We start from the raw sequence: 19,847 nt of genomic DNA, 5'->3' as shown, positions 1-19,847 counted from the left end.
ATACACACAGCCTCATATGTTGCAGACACTCCACACGCCAGCCCTCCTCTGACTAGTTTTTGTGGGTGTCCTGCATCGCTGTATCACATTCTCTTACAGTCTCTTTACTCACACAGTCGTACACAGTGCAGGATATCCTCCGGACAGCATCCGGGCACCATATCCACCTATTTGCAATCATTACACATGCTAGTCCTCTTTCGGGCACAGGACTTCCACCTCCGGGCACAAGACTGTCCACAACCGACTCCTTCGGGCACGGGACCTCCACCTCCAGGCACAGGACTGTCGACTGTCCACATCCGAGACCAGTACCATGGATGACTTGCATCATTGTATACGCTGCGAGTGCCAGGCTATTCAGCTGCCCTGTGTGCTGGCTGTGCTGGCCTGTGCCTCCATGCACTTAGCCAGCACTCTGCAGGCCTCTGCTCTGCACACCAGCACACACAGACTGACACTGACATGCACCTCGCACACCTGACACACCCATACCTCTTACTGCAGGACTTTTAACACACACAAATCTGTGGCCTTCAGCCACATGGAAAACCCGGATCGGAAATCCGTGACTCTCATGCACACCTATGAACTTCATCTGTCTGCATGCACATTCAGGGGAGCACAAACAGCACCCCCTAGCTGTAACAAAGGCCACAGCCTCACACGGCATATTCAGGTTCGTCAGGTTGCTCACATTAACACAAACAACATGCAGCCTGGTGTTGTGTTCTAAAATGACTTCTGGCACAATTTCACGTTCCATAATTACGTCCTATTTTGGTATTGCCCACATGGTCTCAAGAACAACTCCCGGACATCATTATATATCACAAAAGCGGAACTAATTGCTGATGACAATACATCTTAATTCCTGCCTTCATTGACAACTTGCTGTGCACCATGATAGTGTTTGAGAGTGGTAGCATCACATCAAATGGAATAACTGCAGCTGGGCATCTTACTCCTAGCCCAATGTTGTGCAAATGCCTTCTGATGGTTTGTGTAGACACTCTTTGACACTTTAGGCTTGATATGTGATGTCCAATTTCATTAGCAGTACAGAACGGATCACTATGCACCATTCTGCAAAATATGTTACAAAGGTATGAAGAATTCTTCAAATGGGAACATCACATCAATTCTATTTGTGAGATTATGGTGTTGGGTGGCAGAATGTATGGTAACTTGACTGCTATAGTTTTTATTTCAGGTACAATAACAGCTCAGCATTACATTGATTTGGCTATGGAATCAGTAGTATGGCCATTTCTCCAAAATGTCCCTACAACCAATTCTCAACACAAATCCAGGCAGCATGTTGCTCATGCTAATGGCCTGCAGCGTTTTCCATGGAGAACAATTGGGAGATCATTTGTTAGCAATTGCCTTGGACGCTGCCAGCAGTGGGTCTTGATGATTTGCATGCCCATTCAGGATTCCTCAATCAACCACTGATAACATGCTAAGGCATATATAGTAAGTGTTTGGATTTATGCACATTGCACTTAAACTTAATACTGAATAAATTGAGATGTTTTGAAAATGTTGTTACCATTTTTTAAAATCATTTTTATATCATTAATATCGATACTGTGATTTTCATAATGCTATGACTTTTCCTTCTTGGTGCTGCAATTTCAATATTAAGGAGTAAAGATTACGCTGAATTAAAATAGCACACTTTATTGTGCTTTGCAGTCTTATCTTATGGCCTTGTTCAGTCAAGCTTATAAACATGTATGGTAAAAAAATGTTTTACTTTGAAGCCAGGTTCTCCTGTAGAGAGTTTTTTCTATTTTATTGAATTTCAGATTTCATGTAAGCCACATGTAATCGGAATGTCTTTTGTTTACTGCACAGATTTTTCCATGTTTAGTTATGAAACTAGTAAAAAAAAGAAAACGAACCTGTAGAAATACTGAAAGCCTGTCACTTGGAGCCATAACAACCTCTTGTGACAGTATCTGATTGTGGATGTGAATGTTCCATCTTCAAAAGCATGTTGTAAAACCAATGACGGAAAAATAAGATAAAACTTTTCAGATTGTAGCATATTTAAATAAAACGTTTATTTTAAATATTTTCACTTGAATGCAAGGCTATAATATTTTAAAGTCCAAAAGCTTGATATATTTTCTTTAACCCCTTTAAGACCATAGCTTTTTTCGGTTTTTCGTTTTCGTTTTTCGCTCCCCTCCTTTCCAGAGCCACAGCATTTTTACTTTTACATCAATATGGTCATATTGGGGCTTATTTTTTGTGGGACTAGTTGTACTTTTGAAAGACATCACTGGTTTTAGCATGTCGTGTACTAGAAAACGGGAAAAAAATTCCAAGTGCGGTGAAATTGCAAAAAAGTGCAATCCCGCACATGTTTTTTGTTTGGATTTTTTGCTAGGTTCACTAAATGCTAAAACGGACCTACCATTTTGATTCTCCAGGTCATTATGAGTTCATAGACACCAAACATGTCTAGGTTATTTTTTATCTAAGTGGTAAAAATAAATTTGCTAAAAAAAAAAAATGGCGCAATTTTCCATTACCCGTAGCGTCTCCATTTGTTGTGATGAGGGGTTGGGTGATGGCTTATTTTTTGCAAGCTGAGCTGATGTTTTAAATTATACCATTTTGGTGCAGATACATTCTTTTGATCACCCGTTATTGCATTTTAATTCATTGTTGCGGCGACAAAAAAATAATAATTCTGGCATTTCAAATTTTTTTATTGCTACACCGTTTAGTGATCAGGTTAGTCCTTTTTTTATTGATAGATTGGGCGATTCTGAACGCATCGATACCAAATATGCGTAGGTTTGATTTTTTTATTGTTTTATTTTGAATGGGGGGAAAGGGGGGTGATTTAAACTTTTATTTGTTTTTATTTTTTTCATAATTTTAGAAACATTTCATCTTACTTTTGCATGCTTCAATAGCCTCCATGAGAGGCTAGAAGCTGGCATACCCTGATCGGCTCTGCTACATAGGAGCGATCCTCAGATCGCCCGTATGTAGTAGAATTACAGGCTTGCTATGAACGCCGTCCACAGGGTGGTGCTCACAGCATGCCGGCATCAACAATCATAGAGGTCTCAAAGAGACCTCTGGCTGTCATGCCGATGCATCGCTGACCCCTGATCACGTGATGCGCTCATTTCCGGCCCGATGGCCGGAAGCGGTAGTTAAATGCTGCTGTCAGCATTTGACAGCGGCATTTAACTAGTTAATAGCGGTGGGCGGATCGCGATTCCACCCGCCACTATTGCGGGCACATGTCAGCTGTACAAAATAGCTGACATGTCCCTGCTTTGATGTGGGCTCACCGTTGGAGCCCGCCCGCATCAAAGCGGGGGCTCTGACCTCGGACGTACTATACCATCCGAAATCAGAAAGGGGTTAAAGCTTTAACCCCTTCCCAACCTTTGACACAGCATATGCATCATGAAAACCTGTGCCAATCCAACCTGTGATGCAGCATATGCATCATGGTCGGATCCCGCTCCTGCAGATCGGGTGAAAGAGATAACTGTAATTTCACCCGACCTGCAGGGACAGGGGGAGTGGTACTTGAGCCCAGGGGGGGGTGGCTTTGCCCCCCCATAGCTACGGTCGCTCTGATTGGCTGTTGAAAGTGATGTTTCACTTTCACTTTCAATCAGAGCGATAGTAATATTTCATCAATGAAAATTGGTGAAATATTACAATCCAGCCATGGCCGACGCCGCAATAGCATCAGCCATGGCTGGAGACCGTGATCTGCCCCGCCACCGATCTCCTCCCCTCCGTCCTCTCATCTGCTGTCCTCCGCTCCCCACCGTCCTCCTGTCTGCTCCCCCCGCAGTCTGATCTCCCCCCGCTGTCTGATCCCACCCCTGCATACTTACCAAGCTCCCGGTGTCTGTCCATCTTCTCCATGGGCGCCGCCATCTTCCAAAATGGCGGGCACATGCGCAGTGCGCCCGCCAAATCTGCCGGCCGGCAGATTCGTACCAGGTACATTTTGATCACTGTGATAGGTTCTATCACAGCGATCAAAATAAAAAAAATAATAAATAAACCCCCCTTCATCATTCCCATAGGTAGGGACAATAATAATAAAAAAAAGTTTACTTTTATTTTTCCACTAGGATTAGGGTTAGAACTAGGGTTAGGGTTAGAACTAGGGCTAGGGTTAGGGCTTGGTTTAGGGTTAAGATTAGGGCTAGGGTTAGGGTTAAGGTTAGGGCTAGGGTTAGGGTTAGGGTTAGAACTAGAGTTAGAACTAGGGTTAGGGTTAGAATTAGGGTTAGGGTTGCAATTAGGGTTAGGGTTAGAATTGGGGTTGCAATTAGGGTTAGAGTTGCAATTAGGGTTAGGCCTCTTTCAAACTTGCGTCGTGTGACATATGTCGTAATCCGTTGTTTTGGGCAAAAAACGGATCCTGCAAATGTGCTCGCAGGATGCATTTTTTGCCCATTGACTTGTATTGCTGACGGATCGTGATGTATGGACTTACGTCGCGTCCGTCATGCACTGGATCCGCCGTGTTTTGGCGGATCCAGGGAATGTTTTTTCGTACGTCGGATCCGCCATTTGCGACCAAGCATGCACGGCCGGAACTCCTCCCCCTCCTCCCCAGAATTTAGAATGGGCAGCGGATGTGTTGAAAAACTGCATCCGCTGCCCACGTTGTGCACAAATCTCACAACGTGCATCGGTACGGCGCACGGACTCTTAGCGACGGACCCTTACCGACGCAAGTGTGAAAGAGGCCTTAGGGTTGCAATTAGGGTTAGAATTAGGGTTAGGGTTGAAATTAGGGTTAGGGTTGCAATTAGGGTTAGAATTGGGCTATGTGCACACAGTGCAGATTTGGCTGCGGATCCTCATCGGATTGGCCACTGCAGATTTGTAGCAGTTTTCATCACGTTTACAGTACCATGTAAACCTATGGAAAACCAAATCCGCTGTGCTCATGGTGCGGAAAATACCACGCGGAAATGCTGCATTGTATTTTCCGCAGCATCTCAATTCTTTGTGTGGATTCCGCAGAGTTTTACACCTGTTCCTTACTAGGAATCCGCAGGTGAAATCTGCACAAAAAACACTGGAAATCCATTTTACCTGTGGATTTTTCAAAAACTGTGTGGAAAAATCCTCACACGAATCCACAACGTGGGCACATAGACTTAGGGTTAGGGTTGGAATTAGAGTTAGGGTTGGAATTAGGGTTAGGGTGGGAAATAGGGTTAAGATTAGGGTTGGGGATGTGTTGGGGTTAGGGTTGGGCTTGTGGTTAGGGTTATGGTTAAGGTTGGGATTAGGGTTAGGGGTGTGTTGGGGTTAGGGCTGTGGTTAGGGTTAAGGTTGGGATTACGGTTAGGTGTGTGATGGGGTTAGGGTTGTGGTTAGGGGTGTGTTGGGGTTAGGGTTGTGATTAGGGTTATGGCTAGAGTTGGGATTAGGGTTAGGGGTGTGTTGGGGTTAGGGTTGGAGTTAGAATTGAGGGGTTTCCACTGTTTAAGCACATCAGGGGTCTCCAAACACGACATGGTGCCACCATTGATTCCAGCCAATCTTGCGTTCAAAAAGTCAAATGGTGCTCCCTCCCTTCCAAGCCCCAACTTGCGCCCAAAAAGTGGTTTACCCAAACATATGGATTATCAGCATACTCAGGAAAAATTGCCCAACAACTTTGGTGGTCTAATTTCCCCTGTTACCCTTGGGAAAATAAAAAAATGGGGGCTAAAAACGTATTTTTGTGGAAAAAAAATGATTTTTTATATTCACGGCTCTGCGTTATATACTTCTGTGAAGCACTTGGGGGTTCAAAGTGCTCACCACACATCAATATAAGTTCCTTGGGGGGTCTAGTTTCCTAAATGGGGTCACTTATGGGGGTATCTACTGTTTAGGCACATCAGGGGATCTGCAAACGCAACGTGACACCCGCAGACCATTCCATCAAAGTCTGCATTTCAAAACGTCACTACTTTCCTTTTGAGCCCTGACATGTGCCCAAACAGTGGTTCCCCCCACATACGGGGTATCAGCGTACTCAGCACAAACTGGACAACAACTTTTGGGGTCCAATTTCTCCTGTTAACCTTGTGAAAATAAAAAATTGCTTGCTAAAAAATAATTTTTGTGGAAAGAAAAATTATTTTTTTATTTTCACGGCTCTGCGTTATAAACTTCTGTGAAGCACTTGGGGGTTCAAAGTGCTCCCCACACATCTTGATAAGTTCCTTGGGGGGTCTAGTTTCTAAAATAGGGTCACTTGTGGGGGATTTCTACTGTTTAGGCACATCAGGGCTCTGCAAACGTAACATGACACCAGCAGACCATTCCATCAAAGTCTGCATTCCAAAATGTCACTACTTCTCTTCCGAGCCCTGATGTGTGCCCAAACAGTGGTTTACCTCCACATACGGGGTATCAGCGTACTCAGGGCAAACTGGAAAACAACTTTTGGGGTCCAATTTCTCCTGTTACCCTTGTGAAAATAAAAAATTGCAGGCTAAAAAATAATTTTTGAGGAAAGAAAAATTATTTTTTACCAAACACTGTAAAATAACACACTGGCGCTATGTATTGGCCTGAACCTTCAGCTGCAAGCACCTTGGCACGTAGTGTGCAACCCTGCCAACCAATATTAAAATTAAAATAAAATCAACAAACAGGTGCTGCGCTAACAGGAGGAACTGTGACTAGGAATACATCTCAGTCACCTACCTCACTGTTATGAAATGATGTGTCCACTTGGGACAATGAGCTGCTGCAGACCGTCCTCTGCTATCTTGGAAGGTCTGTGATTAGAACAGTGCAGCCACGTAAGCGATGCACTACCATCCGGGGAGCGTCCTCCCGTAGTGCTGAAAACCCCACCAGTCTCGCCGCTGTAGTGTCCGGCAGGCAGCTACGGCCGATAGCGCCGCCGTGCAGTGGCGTGGTGAGCGGGGGGCGTGGCTACTAGGTGACGTCACCAGTCCGTATGACGGACACTAACAGGGGCCAGGGATTGGCGAGACTGCGGTGAGACTGGTGGGGTTTTCAGCACTACGGAAGGACGCTCCCCGGATGGTAGTGCATCGCTTACGTGGCTGCACTGTTCTAATCACAGACCTTCCAAGATAGCAGAGGACGGTCTGCAGCAGCTCATTGTCCCAAGTGGACACATCAGTTCATAACAGTGAGGTAGGTGACTGAGATGTATTCCTAGTCACAGTTCCTCCTGTTAGCGCAGCACCTGTTTGTTGATTTTATTATAAAAATTATTTTTTATTTTCACGGCTCTGCGTTATAAACTTCTGTGAAGCACTTGGGGGTTCAAAGTGCTCACCTCACATCTAGATAAGTTCCTTGGGAGTCTAGTTTCCAAAATGGGGTCACTTGTGGGGGTTTCTACTGTTTAGGCACATCAGGGGCTCTGCAAACGCAATGTGACGCCCGCAGATCATTCCATCAAAGTCTGCATTTCAAAACGTCACTACTTCCCTTTCGAGCCCTGAAGTGTGCCCAAACAGTGGTTCCCCCCACATATGGGGTATCACCGTACTCAGGACAAACTGGATAACAACTTTTGGCATCCAATTTCTCCTGTTACCCTTGTGAAAATAAAAAATTGCTTGCTAAAAAATAATTTTTGAGGAAAGAAACATGATTTTTTATTTTCACGGCTCTGCGTTATAAACTTCTGTGAAGCACTTGGGGGTTCAAAGTTCTCCTCGCACATCCAGATTAGTTCCTTTGGAGGTCTAGTTTCCAAAATGGGGTCATTTGTGGGGGAGCTTTAATGTTTAGGCACACAGGGGCTTTCCAAACGCGACATGGTGTCTGCTAATGATTGGAGCTAATTTTTCATTCAAAAAGTCAAATGGCGCTCCTTCCCTTCTGAGCCCTGCCGTGCGCCCAAACAGTGGTTTCTAACCACATATGAGGCATTGGTGTACTCAGAAGAAATTGCCCAACAAATTTTAGGATCCATTTTATCCTGTTGCCCATGTAAAAATGAAAAAATTGAGGCTAAAATAATTTTTTTGTGAAAAAAAAGTAATTTTTCATTTTTACGGATCAATTTGTGAAGCACCTGGGGGTTCATAGTGCTCACTATGCATCTAGATAAGTTCCTTACGGGGGTCTAGTTTCCAAAATACATCACTTGTGCGGAAGCTCTAATGTTTAGGCACACAGGGGCTCTCCAAACGCGACATGGTTTCCGCTAACGATTGGAGCTAATTTTTCATTCAAAAAGTCAAATGGCGCTCCTTTCCTTCTGAGCCTTGCCGTGTGTCCAAACAGTGGTTTCTGAACACATATGAGGTATCGGTGTACTCAGGAGAAATTGCCCAACAAATTTTAGGATCCATTTTATCCTGTTGCCCATGTAAAAATGAAAAAATTGAGGCTAAAGGAATTTTTTTGTGAAAAAAAAGGACTTTTTCATTTTTACGAATCAATTTTTGAAGCACCTGGGGGTTCATAGTGCTCACTATACATCTAGATAAGTTCCTTGGGGGTCTAGTTTCCAAAATGAGGTCACTTCTGGGGAGCTCCAATGTTTAGGCACACAGGGGCTCTCCAAACACGACATGGTGTCTGCTAAAGATTGGAGTCAATTTTTCATTCAAAAAGTGAAATGGCGCTCCTTCCCTTCCGAGCCCTGTCGTGCACCCAAACAGTGGATCCCCCCTACATATGGGGTATCAGCATACTCAGAACAAATTGTGCAATCACTTTTGGGGTCCAGTTTCTCCTTTTACCCTTGGGAAAATAAAAAAATTGTTGCTAAAAGATAATTTTTGTGACTAAAAAGTTAAATGTTCATTTTTTCCTTCCATGTTGCTTCTGCTGCTGTGAAACACCTGAAGGGTAAATAAACTTTTTGAATGTGGTTTTGAGCACCTTGAGGGGTGCAGTTTTTAGAATGGTGTCACTTTTGGGTATTTTCATTCATGTAGACCCCTCAAACTAACTTCAAATGTGAGGTGGTCCCTAAAAAAATGGTTTTGTAAATTTTGTAGTAAAAATGAGAAATCGCTGGTCAAATTTTAACCATTATAACTTCCTAGAAAAAAAAATGTTGTTTCCAAAATTGTGCTGATGTAAAGTAGACATGTGGGTAATGTTATTTATTAACTATTTTGTGTCACATAACTCTCTGGTTTAACAAAATAAAAATAAAAAAATCAAAGATTGCAAAATTTTCTAAATTTTCGCCAAATTTCCGATTTTTTCACAAATAAACTGAAAAATTATTGATCTAAATTTACTACTAACATGAAGCCTAATATGTCACAAAAAACAATCTCCAAATCGCTAGGATCCGTTGAAGCGTTCCAGAGTTATTACCTCATAAAGGGACACTGGTCAGAATTGCAAAAAATGGCCAGGTCATTAAGGTCAAAATAGGCTGGGTCATGAACGGGTGAAATACTTTTATTTTCTTTCATATTTCTGCTGTTTAATTTTTTACTTTTTCATTTATTGAATCGATTCACACATCCTATAACAGTGTTTGTTTGTGGCTGCTGCATGGGAAAGTGAGTACTGCCACTTACCAGTTGAAGACTATGACTCTTATTTTAATTAGCTGGCCTGATATAATGTCAAAGTTGCCGCATGATACAAATATGATGTGATGCTATCTTTATTAATCAAAAGAAGAGCCACAGATGTCAACAGGTAAGGGGCGATACTACCACTTCCATTCACCGGCCACAGACCACCATCATAGATGATGGAATGGGATGTGTGAATAATTTCACATCAAAATCAAGTGACCATCTTTTGTGTACAAAACAGCATGAGAGCATCAGTTCTTCAAGGTACACTTTCATACAATTTTGTAGAAACTCATCAGGGAGGTTGTTCCAAATATCATGGAGAACTAACCAAAGATATTTTGAGGAGGTAAGCTTGTGCATATCCTCCTGTCTCTTCATGTAATCTAACAGAATTGACAATTTACTAACAGCTAAATCTAATAATCACTACTTTCTGCTGATTCTCCTGTATCTCTCTGCAGCATTGACACTGTGCCTCACTAGCTCCTTCTCACTGTGCTCCACTATATTAGCATCAAGGACACTTTAATCTCATACCTCTCTGACTGCTCCTTCAGTGTATCATTAGTTGACTCTTCTTCCCCTCTTCTATCTCTTACTGCCAGGGTACCTCAGGGTTCAGTCCTAATTCCCCTCCTCTTTTTATTATCCCTATTGGACAAACTATGAGCAGATTTAGTTTTCAGTACCATCTCTATACTGAGGATACCCAGTTACACACTTTTTCTCCTGACATGACTAGTGTTGAGCGATACCGTCCGATACTTGAAAGTATCGGTATCGGAAAGTATCGGCCGATACCGGCAAAGTATCGGATCCAATCCGATACCGATACCCGATACCAATACAAGTCAATGGGACTCAAGTATCGGACGGTATCCCTGATGGTTCCCAGGGTCTGAAGGAGAGGAAACTCTCCTTCAGGCCCTGGGATCCATATTAATGTGTAAAAGAAAGAATTAAAATAAAAAATATTGCTATACTCACCTCTCCGACGCAGCCTGGACCTCACCGAGGGAACCGGCAGCGTTCTTTGCTTAAAATTCGCACATTTACTTCCTTACGTGAAGTCCCGGCTTGTGATTGGTCGTGTGCCGCCCATGTGGCCGCGACGCGACCAATCACAGCAAGCCGTGACGTAATTTTAGGTCCTTCAGGATTTTAAAATTACGTTCTGGCTTGTGATTGGTCGCGTCGCGGTCACATGGGCGACGCGACCAATCACAAGCCATGACGTCACGGGAGGCTGGACAAAATCCTGAAGGACCTAAAATTACGTCACGGCTTGCTGTGATTGGTCGCGTCGCGGCCACATGGGCGGCACACGACCAATCACAAGCCGGGACTTCACGTAAGGAAGTAAACGCGCAAATTTTAAGCAAAGAACGCTGCCGGTTCCCTCGGTGAGGTCCAGGCTGCGTCGGAGAGGTGAGTATAGCAATATTTTTTATTTTAATTCTCTCTTTTACACATTATTACATTAATGTTGTTTCGATACCGATACCCGATACCACAAAAGTATCGGATCTCGGTATCGGAATTCCGATACCCGCAAGTATCGGCCGATACCCGATACTTGCGGTATCGGAATGCTCAACACTAGACATGACCCTTCTATTACAACAAAATACTAATGATTGTCTATCTGCTCTCTAGCATCACGTCCTCCCTCTATTTGAGTCTGAATCTGAACTCCTTGTGTTTCCCCCCTTTACTAACCTATGTAAGCTTGAAATTGCCATTTCTGTGTTTTTTCATAACTGCCAATATCTCAATGGGACAGTCATAATGCCTATGTGGAGGAAGTTGATCTGCTTACTTCTTGTCGCAGATGTCATATAACTCTTTATACACTGAAGGTAAAGTAAATGCCTGTATAGGAGATTCCATATCCGTGGACTCAGGGACAGCTTTAGTTATCGCTGAGTTGCTCCTTGTTGGAAAGATAATCTCCTTGGTCTCCCAGTTGATAGTCGGGTTCTGAGAACGTAACCAAGAGATGCCTATAATCACCGGGAAATGAGGAGAAGAAATTAACAAGAAAGAAAGTTGCTCCTGATGACTAGGCTCCAACAAAATCTCAAGGGGTACAGTCTCCTGATCCACAGGCCCAGAGATTAAATGTGACTCATCCACTGTTTTCATGGTAATCGGAGAGTCTCTTCGCTGAATCTCAATGCCATGTTCTTTGGCAAATGTAATATCCATAACGTTGCCCCTGCGTCAGAGTCAATCAAAGCTTCACTGTAAATCCACTGTCCTGAACACAGGTTCTTAACAGGGAGTAAACAGTGGGAGTTTCTTTCCATCAGCTCCCTGGGAGTTGAAGTCATAGAAAGAGAATGGTATACGGTATTTAACACTAGAACTACCGCAGGTTTCATAATACCTATAACTACCATTAGGGGTCATTTTGACCCCCATTCAAAAGTACTGACTCTGGAGTAAAAATAACTTTTTTGTTGTCAACAAATTAAAGAACATTTATTTTAACTTAGTAGGAACAGTGTTAAGATCAAGTACAGCACGCATTTTCTTTTTACATGGTCATAGCATGAAGCTGAAGAATGAACTCTGGTCTGCGAATTTTACTCCCAGTTGCTGTTTTATAGAGTATAGTTGCATTTATAGCTGCTAAATCAAGTACATTACAAAACACCTGAACAGGCCATCGGCGGCTTCCAGATTTTGTGGTGTACTTTCGAGCCATCTGGTCTACTGTGTCCACTCCAACCTTTGTTTTATTGTAAAATTGTACCACTTCCGTTTTTTTTTCTTGTCGTTTCCAACTGCTACATCTGGGTGAAGACTACTGAGCAAAATGACATTCTTATTTGGCTTACCTTGGTAAACTGTAAGAGTGATGTCACCATTCTTCATCAGAGTAGTCTCATATGTATTTGTTATTAGGAGACTTGCCTACTACTACTTTTATGTATGGGGTCAAATTGACTTCTTCAGTATTTATAGGTATGAATTGTAAAATCCGGGCCCCTGAAAAAGTTTCAATTCATTTTTGTGTCCTAAAATATACACTACCATGAATAAATAAAAGTCACAAAAACTCAGAACTCATTTGTTAAAATTTTAGAAATTATAGGAAAAAGAAATAGCAAAAGGGTCAAAATGACCCCTCCGGTAGTTCTAGTGTTAATGGCAGGCTACATTCAGAGATGTCAGATTCATTATCACAGTTGTCATACTCAGCTACCGCTGCTAGCACCTTGTTAGGTCGCTTAGAAAGTGGCCAGATTGGCCGCAGTAGAAACATAGTCTCTCCCGAAGGTGATGCTCCTGGCGCTCATTACTCTCACGCCTCTGTACAGAATCAATTTCCATGGGCATCTGCTCTACCTCCTGAGATGTTTTACCTGCAGTCTCTTTGGGAGGAGGGGAAAAGTTAGACATAGCGATAAATGCAGACATTTTCTCCTGACTACGCTTGACCAGCATGTTTGGCACTTTATTTGCAGCCAATGAACATGCTGGGCTGGCTTGCCAATCACAGTAATGCCGGCGCCATCTTTGGTGTGGCATTACTGTGATTGGCTGGCCTTACAGTGTCATAGGGGATTTTTAATAGCTGCGGGCACCAACTTGCGCACATTGCAGCTGGAGAGCTTTGTGTGAGCATAGGGAGAGTGATAGGGGCATATAGGGAGAGTTAGGGTACCGTCTCACAGTGGCACTTTGGTCGCTATGACGGCATGATCCGTGACGTTCCAGCGATATACATACGATCTCGCTGTGTCTGACACACTACTGCGATCAGGGACCCCGCTGAGAATCGTACGTCGTAGCAGATAGTTTGAAACTTTACTTCGTCGCTGGATCACCCGCTGACATCGCTGCATTGGCGTGTGTGGCGCCGATGCAGCGATGTCTTCACTGGTAACCAGGGTAAATATCGGGTTACTAAGCGCAGGGCCGCGCTTAGTAACCCGATGTTTACCCTGGTTACCATTGTAAATGTAAAAAAACCCCCACATACTTACATTCCGGTGCCTGTCACGTCCCCGGGCGTCCGCTTCCCTGCACTCCTCCTGCACCGGCCGGCCGTACATCAGAGCACAGCGGTGACGTCACTGCTCTGCTTTACGGCCGCGCTTACACAGGATGCAGGAGGAGTGCAGGGAAGCGGACGCCGGGGGACGTGACAGGCACCGAAATGTGAGTATGTGTTTTTTTTTTTACATTTACAATGGTAACCAGGGTAAACATCGGGTTACTAAGCGCGGCACTGCGCTTAGTAACCCGATGTTTACCCTGGTTACCCGGGGACTTCGGCATCGTTGGTCACTGGAGAGCTGTCTGTGTTACAGCTCTCCAGCGACCACACAAGGACTTTCCAACGATCATGGCCAGGTCATATCGCTGGTCGTGATCGTTGGAAAGTTGCTGAGTGTGAGTTAATCATTCCAAAAAGCTCTTTTAAGAACTGAAGAATGTGAAGATTAGTTCTTTGTTAGATGGAGATAGCATAGGGAGAGATTTAATAGGAGGGAGAGTAAAAGGCAAACACCTGGGTGCTATCATCATTGCAAGTATATGCTGCAGATCTCTGCTATTTTCCATTGTGTTGTATAGTTTAGTATTAGGAACAGAATGTGGGATTAGAAGGAATTAGGGAATTAGGGAAGGTTTCATCCACTACCATAATATACAAATCAGCTAATTTTAGAGGCAAATATTAGGTAGTACCAGCATATATAAAACCAATTTTTTGGAGCTACATAATATTCCTGTGTAGCAGCCTATACAAAATTATTTTTTTACAGCTAAATAATATTTCTCAGTGTCAGCATATAGTAACTACATTTTAAAAGCTAATTGGTAAATAATATTTCTTGTCTATTGCTGAAACAGCTATTATTTATCTAGCAGTTGTGCGAGTGGCGCAAAACCTGTTGAGCTACAGAAACGTCATTGTTTACCAGTAATTTCCCTGAGTCTGCTGTTGGCGTGTCTCATAAAGGCGATTTAAAAAAATCCTGAAAAATTTCATGTGGTAAAATAAATACATTTATAGCTAGGACGTATACCACCAATGATCCAGTTTAAATAGCAGAAAGGTAAAATTTAAGTTTTATTAGTTATATGTAAAAAGTGTCTCGGTCCCCTTTGTTTTTGAGTTTATTGTGGTTGTTCCTATGCAAAGAGAAGCATGGGTTATAGGGTTCTATTTCTTTAATGTCCTTGTGTGAGGTGTATATGCTTGGACTTCAATTATCTTTTATAGCATCATGTTCACAGAACCCATAGTATAATGTAATAGCATTTTTCCCTTTCTATTGCTAAGAGGTGCAGAAAATATGTGTCATTTTTTGGCTTCTCAATGTTCCAGTATGAGATAAAAGTACATGGATAACAATGAGCATGAACTGTTTATGCAATATATTATAGTTTTGATCAAAAAGCATGTGTTGTTTTTGGCTTTACTTTGTTTTGGCACGAGACAAATATGCCTTGATACCAATTAATACCTACTGCCTATTTAATAGAGTATAGTCTTGATCAAATCTGGTATGGAAGCCACAGCTTATTAGTGTCATGTCGGACGCTGTTCAGACCAGGTCGTTCGACAGACAGTGGTAATTCTGCTTTTGACCACTATTTGCTCATTGGCGTCGGCTAGATTTTATCTAGCTGTTCCGGGGTTAATTTACCTGATCCTCGGATTGGAAGCTGGGCCGTGTCCATTGCATTTAAATAGTTCTCCTGATCATTGGGCGTCGCCGATTATAGCTTCTGTCTTGTGCGTTATTATCTCGGTCTGGAGTGGAGAGCTGGTGGTTGGAGATTCGTTGCTGGTGGTGTATTTTCCTTTGTCTTATTTACTCCTACCTATATTTGTATTTATTTTGCCCTGCACATTTATAGTGTATTCCTGAGTGACTGCGGCGTGGTGTATATTTTCCTTTATCCTTGTCTGTGCTAACTGTGGGTATTGGTGTATTACCTCTTTACTGGGTGGTGTGCGGAGGTTTCAGCCTAGGGTTGAAACAGGAGACAGGGTGAGGTTCGAGGCCTGGACATGCACACCATCAGTGTAAACTCCAGGTAGAGGGTCAGTCAGGATTTCCCTAGTCTGAGGGAAATTGCAGGGGCCCAGGTTATTAGCTCTCGCTCACCTAGTCTCCCCGTAACATTATAATCGGCCCAACAACAAAAAAGAAAAAAAAAAAAAAAGGGGGGGGGGTTTGTGTGTTTTGTCATGGATCCCATGACTTCCATAACCTGCCAGTTGGAGGCGCTGTCCCTACAGGTCACTGAGTTGAGGGGGGCAGTACAGCAACAGGGACTAGCAGTATCTAATGTGCAAGCTGGAGCGACAGGAAGAGTTGCTGAGCCTAAATTCCCTTTGCCTGAAAAATTTGCTGGGGACCGCAGTAAATTTGTTTCTTTTCGTGAAGCTTGCAAACTATATTTCCATATGCGCCCGATCTCCTCGGGTAATGAGGCTCATTGTGTGGGCCTGGTGTTGTCATTGTTAAGCGGGGATCCCCAAGCATGGGCGTTTTCTTTGCCATCTGATTCTGCTGCATTTGACTCTGTGGAGAGTTTTTTTTCCTCTCTTGGAAAAATCTACGATGAACCTGACAGAATGGCTCTAGCAGAATCTAAGATGCGCACTATTCGCCAGGGGTAGCGAGTTGCAGAGGATTACTGTTCTGAATTTCGTCGCTGGGCGATCGATACACAATGGAATGATCCAGCATTGCGGAGTCAGTTTATTCATGGGGTTTCTGGAAGGGTTAAAAAAGCCCTTCTGATGTACGAGACTCCTGCTTCTCTAGATTCCGCTATGAGTCTCGTTGTCCGCATTGATCGCCGTTTGCGTCAGGGGGAGCATGAGACACCACCTATGGGAGAGGGTTTAGGTTCACGTGAGGTTGCAGCTGGGCCCTAGATGGCTCTGTATACTGTGGCCTCTGTTCACACAGGATGCATGATAGCAATGGCTGGCCCGCTATATGGCTAACTAATAGGCCTGAGCCATATGCTTTGTATTTCTGTGTGAACATGCCACATACAGATCATTTTTGCACAGGTGTGCCAGGCGGCCAAATCCTGATTGTAGGCTGGCTTGCAGTATTGGTATTATTGCACCTGTGCATTTGTCATCCACCATCTTAACTTGGGTCCGCTGCAGTTTGGTTAGTGTAATTGGTTGGAGGCCTCAGACAGGTAAGCATCTCTGCTGCAGGTGAGCTCACGGAGCCTATGCAAATCGCAGGAGTGTCACATGTGAAGCGTCGAGCCCCTGAGTTCAGGAAGCAGGGAGCCTGTTTTTACTGTGGTAAAACTGGTCATTTTATTAACATCTGTCCTCTGCTGTCTAAGAAAAACGCAACGGCGGAAAACTTCTAAGCTCAGAGGGTGTGGAGGAGACCAATCTGAGCTTATGTATATCCTCCATGGTGGTTTCTCAATGCATGCTCCCTGCTAAGGTTTTTATCGCTGGCAGTGAGCTGCCAATTACTGTTTTTGTGGATAGTGGTTCAGCCACAAATCTCATTGATGAGGAGTTTGCGGGCACAGCAGGTTTTAGGATTGAAAAACTGTCTCATCCTATCCGTGTGGTCACCATCAATGCTGCTCCTCTCTCAGGGGGAGATTACTGAATTTGTGGCTGAGGTGAAACTCCACATTGGGGTTCTACATTCTGAGCAGGTTACATGTAAGGTGCTCAGGAATCTTCCTGCTCAGGTGGTTTTGGGTTTTCCTTGGTTGTCCATGCACAACCCGGTAATTGACTGGAAAACTCAGGACATAATTCAGTGGAGCGAGTTCTGCCAGGAGAATTGCCTGGCCACATGTGTGGCTGCGGTGACTTCAAGCGTTCCGGAGTCACTTCTGGATTTTGTGGATGTGTTCTCTGAAAAGGGTTGTTCAGAGTTGCCGCCACATCGTCCCTACGACTGTTCTATCAGGTTTAAACCAGGGGCCAAGTTGCCTAAAGCAAGGATGTTTAACATCTCCGGTCCGGAGAGACAAGCGTTAAAAGATTATATTGCTGAAAGCTTGAGCAAAGGGCACATCAGGCCGTCATCCTCGCCGGTGGCAGCAGGGTTCTTCTTCGTGAAGAAGAAAGATGGCGGATTACGCCCGTGTTTGGATTTCAGGGAGTTGAACCAGATTACGGTTCATGATCCATACCCGATGCCACTGATACAAGATTTGTTCAACCAGGTGGCGGGTGCTAAGTGGTTTACCAAGCTTGACCTCAGGGGGGCGTACAACCTCATAAGAGTCCGTCAAGGTGATGAGTGGAAGACGGCTTTTAATACCCCTGAGGGTCATTTTGAAAATTTGGTGATGCCTTTTGGGTTGACTAACGCACCTGCAGTGTTCCAACATTTCATCAATGATGTGTTCTCGCATGTTTTGGGGAAATTCGTTATCGTGTACCTAGATGACATCCTCATATATTCTTGCGACCGTGATGCTCATTTAAATCATGTCAGGCAGGTGTTACAGCTTCTCAGAGAGAATAAGCTGTATGCTAAACTTGAGAAATGTGTATTTTCTGTTCAAGAGTTGCCTTTCTTGGGTTATATTGTGTCTGCTTCTGGTTTTAAAATGGACGCCGCTAAGGTGCAAGCGGTGCTGCATTGGGAACGGCCTGATAACCTGAAAGCACTTCAGCGGTTCCTTGGGTTTTCTAACTACTATAGGAAACTTATCAAGGATTTTTCCATCATTGCTAAACCGCTAACTGACATGACTAAAAAGGGTACCAATTTCTCCGTTTGGCCTGAGGCTGCTGTGCTCGCATTTGAATTTCTTAAGAACAGTTTTGTTTCAGCCCCCATTCTTGTGCAGCCAGACGTATCAAAACCCTTTGTTGCGGAAGTCGATGCGTCTGAGGTTGGTGTGGGGGCGGTACTATCTCAAGGCTCATCTTTGAGTGGTTTGCGTCCGTGCGCCTATTTCTCCATGAAACTGTCGTCCGCCAAACGTAACTACGATATCGGTAACAGGGAGTTGTTGGCAATCAAGTTGGCCTTTGAGGAATGGCGACACTTCTTGGAAGGGTCGGTACATCAGGTTACTGTTATTACCGATCATAAGAATCTGCTGTATTTGGAGTCAGCCAAGCATCTGTCCCCCAGGCAGGCTCGCTGGGCATTGTTTTTCACGCGGTTCAATTTTGTTGTCACTTACAGACCGGGGTCTAAAAACACTAAGGCGGATGCTCTGTCCAGGTGTTTTCCGGGGGTGAACCTCGGGAAGATCCAGTACTCATCCTCCAAAAGGGTGTTGTGGTTTCGGCTCTCACTACCGAGGTTGAGGCTGAGATTGCCGAGGCTCAGGAGGAGGTACCATCTGAGCTTCCCATCAACAAATCTTTTGTACCGATTCATCTCCGCTTAAAGGTTTTGGTGGAGCATCATGATGCTGTCCTGGCTGGCCACCCAGGGGTTAGAGGTACCTTGGAGTTGGTGTCACGTCGGTTTTGGTGGCTCAAGATCCGACAGGACGTGGTCTCATACGTGTCAGCTTGTACCATGTGCGCTAGGGCTAAGAAGCTCCGCTCCCGTCCTGTTGGCACACTACTTCCTCTTGAAGTACCTAGTAAGCCATGGACGGAAATCTCCATGGATTTCATCACTGATTTGCCCTCATCAGCTGGGAACACGGTCATCTTGGTGATTGTTGATCGGTTTTCTAAAATGTCACACTTTATGTCTTTGCCTTCGTTGCCTAACGCTAAGACTCTGGCTCAGGTATTTGTGCAGGAGGTGGTCAGACTTCATGGGGTTCCATCTGACATCATGTCTGATAGGGGGTCTCAGTTTGTGGCAAAATTTTGGAAAGCATTTTGCTCACGGCTGGGGATCAAGTTGTCTCATTCTTCGGCGTTCCATCCTCAGTCAAATGGTCAGACTGAGCGTATGAACCAAAATTTGGAACAGTACCTACGCTGCTTTGTCTCTGATAACCAGGAGGAGTGGTCTACCTTTCTTCCTTTGGCTGAGTTTGCCATCAATAATCACCGCCAGGAGTCGTCTGGGGAGTCTCTGTTTTTTTGTGCTTACGGGCTACATCCTCAATTTTGTACCTTGAGTCAGAGGGGCTCTTCCAGCGTTCCGGAGGAGGACCAGTTAGGAGCACAATTGTCATCAGTCTGGAGGAGAGTTAAACAGCACCTGTTGAGTGTGGGTGCTAGGTACAAATGTGTGGCTGACAGTAGGCGTGTGCCAGGTCCGGACCTGAGTGTGGATGACTGGGTGTGGTTATCCACAAAAAACATAAGACTCAAAATACCGTCCCTTAATTTGGGTCCACGGTTTATTG

Source organism: Ranitomeya variabilis, chromosome 3 (genome assembly GCF_051348905.1).
Source record: "Ranitomeya variabilis isolate aRanVar5 chromosome 3, aRanVar5.hap1, whole genome shotgun sequence".
NCBI lineage: Eukaryota > Metazoa > Chordata > Amphibia > Anura > Dendrobatidae > Ranitomeya > Ranitomeya variabilis.
Note: the sequence above shows the minus strand (reverse complement) of the source record.